Below are 7,532 nucleotides of genomic sequence, written 5' to 3' on the forward strand. Positions count from 1 at the left end.
TCCCACCCTGCAGGGTCGGGCCAGACGCACGCTCCTACTGCGTGACCGCAGGTCTTCAGCATGCTGGATCCCGACAGCCCTCAGTGCACAGCAAGCCCCAGAGACTGGCGGGATGGTCTGCTCCTTGTCTATGCATCTGTCTCCTTTCCAAGCCTAGAATGTGATCTCTTTAGGGCAGGACCCACAGGCCACCCCCACACTCTCCTTGCCTGCCCCTCCACAGGTCCGTGTCCAAAGCAATTTCAGAATCCCCTCAAGACAGGACTTTGCTGCTGCTCTTGCCTGAGCCCTGTCTGGGCTGGATTTGTGGGTTCCTCTCTGGGTTCCCTTTGTGGACTTTTTGGGTATCTCTCTCAAATGCAGTCACTTTTTTCTTTCGTCAGCATCAGTAGGGAAAGAATCTGGACTTTTCTCTGAATCAGGTTCTTTTGGAGAACACTACTAAGTATTTGCTTGTGATTTTCCTGTGATGACCCCACATCATTTCAAAAGGACAAAGGGGTTCAGGCTGGGAACCTGTAACTCAGGACACTTTAGGGACTCTGCCTGGGACCCATTAGGCCACCAGCAGAGGGTCCGGTGCACAGAGGGATGGTGGGGATCTCCTAGGGGGTCTCAAATGGAAATGACATTGTTGTTCCACCAGCTTCAACACTGTCCTTGTTTCTTGTTCTCGGGCTTCCTGGGAAGCCAACTGGTGGAAGCACAGTATTCTTGCAGAAGTCCCAGAAGGTGCCTTCACTGGGCGCATGATGAAGCTCAGGGCAACCCCCTTGTTGGGTTCCCTCTGGACCTGCAGGGCAGTGCCCTCTTAAGCCAAGGATGACAAACATTAGCACACATACTGACCCTCTCCTCCCCCTTATCTGTGCCAGACAGCTAATCAACTATCTCCTACACAGCCTGGAAAAGACCCTGAAAGCCATTTAACCCCACAGTCATTACCAAGGGATGTCAGATGGTGTGGGGAAAAGGACTCATTGTCCAGCCCTCCAGCCCTGCCCAGAGCTCCTGATGTGTCCGGCTTCCTATCCCCATGAGAATTTATGGCCGTGACAATCACAGAAGTACTACCAGAAGCCATATGCCGAGTTGCATATGAGACCCTTTTCCCCAGTGAGAGCATCCTCTGGAGACCTCACCTTGCCCAGCAGTGCTGACCCTTTCCTGTGCTGTCTGCAAGCAGTTCCTGGGTGGTCATCTCTCCTACACTGATGGGGTCTGGTTCCCAAGCACCCCAAGGGCAGGAATCAGAAAAGGTCATGAACATTTTGGATTCCCTATGTGAAAAGGGTCTGGGGAGTCCAGAGGTAGAAGCTCCCAACCATGCCTGAGAAGGAGGGGAAGGTGATGAGAGATGGTTTAACATCACACTCACTGTTATATGGTCATGCTTGCCTAATGCACCAAGGTTGTGAGCTAAATTCCACGTCAGATAAAAAGCAGTGTCACTTTCCTCCTCCTTAGCCAGGAGCTATAAACCACCTGGAGCTTCAGGGCAAGGAGTGTAGAATCTGACCCCAGGCCACAGAGCAAAAGCAAGGGAAGGATGGGGAGGGATGCCAAATTCCCTGAGTTCTTGCTGCTTTCAATTCTGATCAATGCCTAAAAGGAAGTGAATACGTTATCTCAAAATTCTTTTTATCTTTTTCATATCTCTACTCCTTTCTTATCGCTACTACTCTATATGTTGGCTTTTTTCTTCTTATACAGATTTATCAACATGTATTTGTCTAATTCAACTCTTAAAAAGTCTAGTTTCTGAGATAATTTGTCATATCTATTATTGTTTTGTTGTTGTTGTTTTGACACAGGGTCTTGCTCTGTCTTCCAGTCTGAAGTGCAGTGGCGCAATCATGGCTCACTGCAGCCTCGATTTCCTGGGCTCAAGTGATCCTCCTGCCTCAGCCTCACAAGTATCTGGGACTACAGGTGCACACCACCACACCGGGCTAATTTTTAATTTTTTTTTTTTTTTGGTAGAAATGGGATCTCCCTGTGTTGCCCAGGCTGGTCTTGAACTCCTGACCTCAAGTGATCCTCCCCCGTCAGCCTCCCAAAGTGCTGGGATTACAGGTCTGAGCCACCATGCCCAACTTATTTCTATTATTGTTGTTTGTTTTATATTTCATTAATTTCACTTTTATATTTATTTGTTTTGTCCTTCCTTTATTTTTTTGTTGTTTTAAAATTTTGTTTTAAAAAATGAACACTTAGTTCAACTATTTTCAGTCCGTTTTCTTTATTTTTTAATTTTTAATAATGAAAGCAAAGCTACTTATTTCCTCTGAGTATAGCTGTAACTCTATCTCATAGATTTTGGGATACATATTACTGTTTCATTAAGGTTTAAAAATTACTACTAAGATTATGCATTTCTCACATATCAGTACTATTGGCCATTAGTATTTCTTCCTTAGGTTTCCTTTTCTCATTCTTATGCCATTTTCCTATTTGGATATTCATAATTTTCTTATTGATGTATCTGTTATGTACATTGCAAATACATAACCATTTTTCTTTTACGTTGTGTTTTACTTTTCAGTAGAAAAGTTTTATGTATTTCTCATGTAGTCAGATATATCAATATTATCACTTTGGGTTCCTCTGTCCGATAGCATTCTTAGTTCTTTTTCCTTCCAAGACTACATAAATCGTTACTTATATTTTCTCCTAATTTTAATTTGTATATGTAATAAAATAATCTGATTTTACACTTTCTCTAAATGTTTAACTATTTAACATGGAATGATTCATTGGTAAGTCATTGTATTTCTATAATTTTGGCATTCTCTCTTTATCATGCATATAGGATACATACGTGTATATATACATACTTGAACCCATTTTTTAGCCTTTCTGTTCTTTTTCATTATTCTGTCTACTTCTGTGTCATTAATATACAACTTCAATTATGCTAGTTTTATAAAACCCTCTAACATATGATGGGTCAAGTCCATTCTAATTATCCTATTTTAAGCAATTTTCCTAACCCTTGAGAGTCATTCTTTCATGAGAGCTTCAGAATCACTTCATGAAGTCCTCACACCTCCCCCACTCCCTCTTTTCTTTCCTGTGAACATTTATAGGGGTGCACTAAGTGTCTAGGTTCTCTGCAGGATCCCCATCCCTCTCATCCTCTCTGTTCTCTCGGGCTGTCTCTCTAGCTGGGGGCCAAGCATCCCCTTCCTGTCCTGATCCTTCCCTCTGGTCACAGAAGTTGTCATCTGACCTTTCGGCCCTGGCCTGGCCCCAGGCACTTACCCCTCAAATGAAGTATTAAGGGAATTTAAAAATAATTATGTAGAAGGGCTGGCAATGAGGCCACTCTGCAATTTCCTCAGATCAAAGGGCCTAGAGACATCTTGAAAACACTTTATTCAGCCCTACAAACAGGACTTACATAAGGACCATCCTGCTCAGGCAGGGTGCTCATAAGTCCCTCTCTGTGGCTCAAAGGTGTTTCAGCCAAGTAGTCTGAGATTGCCTACAGACTTTTAAGTAAATAGAGGGCAAACGTGTTAATATTCAAATGTATCCAGGAAGGATGGGCACTGCAGTAACAACCCCCAAATATCACTCAGAGTACAAGTCCATTGCCTAGATCCAGGCAACCCCCAAGGGCAGTTGCTTTCCATGCATTCGCTCAGGTTCCAGAATGTTTGATTGTACAACAATTTTATTATTATTATTATTATTATTATTATTGAGACAGGGTCTCACTGTGTCACCCAGGCTGGAGTGCAGTGGTGCAATCTCTGCCCACTGCAATCTCCACCTCCCGGGTTCAAGTGATTCTCCCGTCTCAGCTTCCCAAGTAGCTGGGATTACAGGCACATGCCAGCACTCCCAACTAATTTTTGTATTTTCAGTAGAGACAGGGTTTTGCCCACGTTGGTCAGGCTGGTCTTGAACTCCGGACCTCAAAGGGATCCGCCCACCTCGGCCTCCCAAAGTGCTGGGATTATAGATGTGAGCCACCGCACCTGGCCTTGTATAAGAACTTTATATCTACCAATCTGTCTGTAATCACAGAAGACATGGCAGCAGACGAGAGGGCATTTCAGAAGCGTATACCCACTCTTTTCTGCTTCTCCCCAGGAGTGACCCATATCACAGGTTAATGCCTGCCTTCAAAAGTCTTCTCAGTGAAAGATTGGCAAGAAGCGGTAAAACCTACCATAAGATGCCAGGCCTGCTGTTAGCCATAGAGAGGCCTAATAGTCACAGGCAATTAGAGTGGACAGTAATGACGACTGCCTTGGTCTCTGAGTGGCTTGGTAATTGCACAAAGAGAGGTATCTTCTCTATTCTCACTGTTAAAACTCTTATCATCCATTCATTCATTCTAAATCCACTTGCTGAGCGCTGCTATTGTCCATTGCCAGAACAATCCTGCAGCTTACTCATCTTGTTATGTTAGGGAAGTGCAGGATCATGAGGGCATGACTAACCATGTCTATCGTCGCATCCAATGCCTGGATAAATATTTGACATACAAATTAAGACCGTATTTCTCTAATAGATAACTAGTTTCTTTGCTCTAGGTAGGTAACTTGAAAAGGTCAAGCACATCATTAAACTTGAATTTTAAGTGAATATCTGGAAAGAAAGAGTGGTTGAGAATGCCCAGAACTTATGCAACTCAAGTTTCAGTGATGTGTATCAAGGGCATTCAGAACATTGACAGGATCCTAGAAAAGCCAACATCAAAGCACTCCACATCAGCTGCTCATTATCGAATGTGGGCTGGGTTGGTGACAGAAGGTTGAAAACCAGGATGAGACTTGAGAATATACTTTTCAACTGAACAGGGGTTTCTCTATGAAACTGCTGTGAAAGTTCCTGCTTCAGACATGGATGGGTCCCAGCCTGCTCTCAGGGTGTCCATGATGAGAGTCACAACATCACCTGAGAGCGTAAATCACTTGACACACAGGCTACTAAACAAGGGACCCTGACTGCTACAGTTGAGGCAGGGCAGACACTGAGGTCTGTGTTGACCTTGGCCCATGTGTGTTAGTGCAGGGGAGACCTCTGTGCTCAGGAATGGGTTAGGACCTGAATTTCTGAAATAACTGCTTCAGTCCTCTACTCTCATCAGCCTGTGCCTACAGATCTCAAGCGGCCCTCCCTACTTGTTCTCTGTGCTGGAGAGCAAACCAGACCCCTGTGGCCCATGGCACTGATGGATCTGAAGATTCTTCTTGGGGTTTGAAGTATCCACATTCCAGGCCTTCAATATCATAGGAGATTTTTTTCTCTCCACACACTTCAACTATGCTGACTTTTCCCTTAGCAAGAAGTAGGTTTGGCTTAAGTATTGGGGTGGGTAGTGGTAACTTTCAGGGGGTCTTCCCAGACCATCATGATCTTGCATCTATCCCAGTGGCCATATCGTACCATGTGGTCCCACTCCCCAAGTTTAGTTGATTGGACTAGAGGTGGGCATCTGAGACAGAAAGACTCATTTCCACAGGAGTTTCCGATTGATCCTATTGGAGAGTTTCTGATTTCTGTGCAGCAGTCTTTAGGACACATGCTTCTTAATGCTTGGGTAGTCAAGAGACCAGTAAGCAGAGGAAGCTGGTGTGCAAAAGAGGGAAAGATGCAAAGATGCACAGAGAGAAGCAAAAGCCAGGGAGACAGCATGCCGTTACCTGAGTCCCCCTAGTCCTTTTTGAGCCCATATGGTTCAAAAAAAACACTTCTCTTGGCTTATGCTAGATCCAAGTGTTTTCTCTTACTTGTAATGAAAAAGCCATTATGAGCTCCCTCGATGAATGTGTTTAGGTGTCGTCTCTGAGCAGTTTGGTCATTATTGTGTAATTGACCTATATTTCAGAAGCTGCCAGAAATTTGGAGATTTTTTTTTCTTCAGTAACTGGAGAAAGATCTTAGCAGAGAACCTGGGCTGCATGCTGTCTTGAAGTGTGGCTTTTGTTTTATAGACATGCTGTCCTATATATGAGATGTACTTGTAGGAGTGCTGGGAAGAGGGATGGGACTAGCGGGGGTCTCATCCAGAAAGAGAAGTCCCCCTGGTTTGTGTGAACTAAGGAGAGAGTGGCTGGTTTTCTATCGGGAGAGAGGTTATTTGTTTGCCCCTTTTATGGGGCCATGGTTCATCCAGGTGTCATTGCCATCTTTTGAACACAGGTGTCATTTAAATCATTAGGTGCAACAATATGTCAAATCAACTAAATATGCATGATCTTTGGCTTATATATTTATGGCCTAAATGTATAGGCTTTAGGGTCAAAATGACCTTGCTAATGACCCAGCTGTAACACTGACACCCCCTTTTGTCCCTGCAGTTTCATCCCTCTCTGTGCCTTGGTTTTCATATTTGGAAAACGAGGAGGAGGATTTAACTAGATTATCTCTAAGGCTGAGCGGGGAAAGAACATTCCTGGAATCACCAGGCAAGAAGAGGATTGGAGGTAAATCCAAGCTTGGCCAGAGACTCTTTGTTCCAAAGTTCCCTAAGATTTCAGACGGCTTTAGGATTATGCAGCTGGTACTCCTCCCATTAGTCAAGAGGCAGTCATGTTGGCAGGGATGGAGAGAGATCCTGGGCAGTGCAGGGGTGAGGAAGGGCCTACTGAGTGCAGGGCCATGTGGCCTTGCTGGGGAGGCAGACATTCTCTGCCAGGTCACCTTGCTATGCTGTGCATCTTCCTGGGCTCAGACCTTGAAATAAGAGGCAGCCATGGAGGCTGGGAGCCTCCTTTTATCCCTGGGTTCCAGTCTGAGCTGGCTAGAGGAATCTGGGGTTCAGGAAGAGGTGCTGAATAGGGATATACCTGGGGGAGCCACCAGCCTGTAGAAGGAATTTGAAGCAGGGGACAGGATGATCTCATCTCTGGAGTGAGTGTAAGAAAAGAAGACAGCTGAGAGCTGAGACTTCGGCACTACACCATTAAGTGGTCAAGGAGAGAAAGAAGGACAAGCTAAAAAGACTAATAAGGGACCAGGGGCGGTGGCCTATGCCTGTAGTCCCAGCACTTTGGGAGCCCAAGGCAGGCAGATTACTTGAGCCCAGGAGTTCAAGACCAGCCTGAGCAACGTGGCGAAACATCATCTCTACCAAAAATACAAAAACTTAGCTGGACTTGGTGGCTCATGCCTGTAATCTCAACTACTTGGGAGGCAGAGCTTGCAGTGAACCCAGATTACACTACTGCACTCCAATCTTGGTGACAGACTAAGACCCAGTCTCAAAAAAAAAAAAAAAAAAGTCAGAGCAGGCAAGAGGCGTATCCATGAAGCTGGGAGGAGGGAGTGCTTGAAAGAGGAGGGAGAGATCCGCAGGGTCAAATGCAGCTGATGGTTTGAGAAAAGGGGCTGAAAGGGAGTCATTGGGTTTGGGGACAGGAAGGTCATTGGAGACCCACTTTTATCACTTATAGGGAAAGCAGGCTGGCCCCTTCTTCCCCTGAATGGAGTTTTAGTGTGAAGGCAGCCTCGCATTTCACTCTGCGGTGTCCTGCAGCAGCCCTGCCTTTTGGCCATGTTCTATAGAGAAGTCC

This window comes from Papio anubis, chromosome 11 (genome assembly GCF_008728515.1).
Source record: "Papio anubis isolate 15944 chromosome 11, Panubis1.0, whole genome shotgun sequence".
NCBI classification, from domain to species: domain Eukaryota; kingdom Metazoa; phylum Chordata; class Mammalia; order Primates; family Cercopithecidae; genus Papio; species Papio anubis.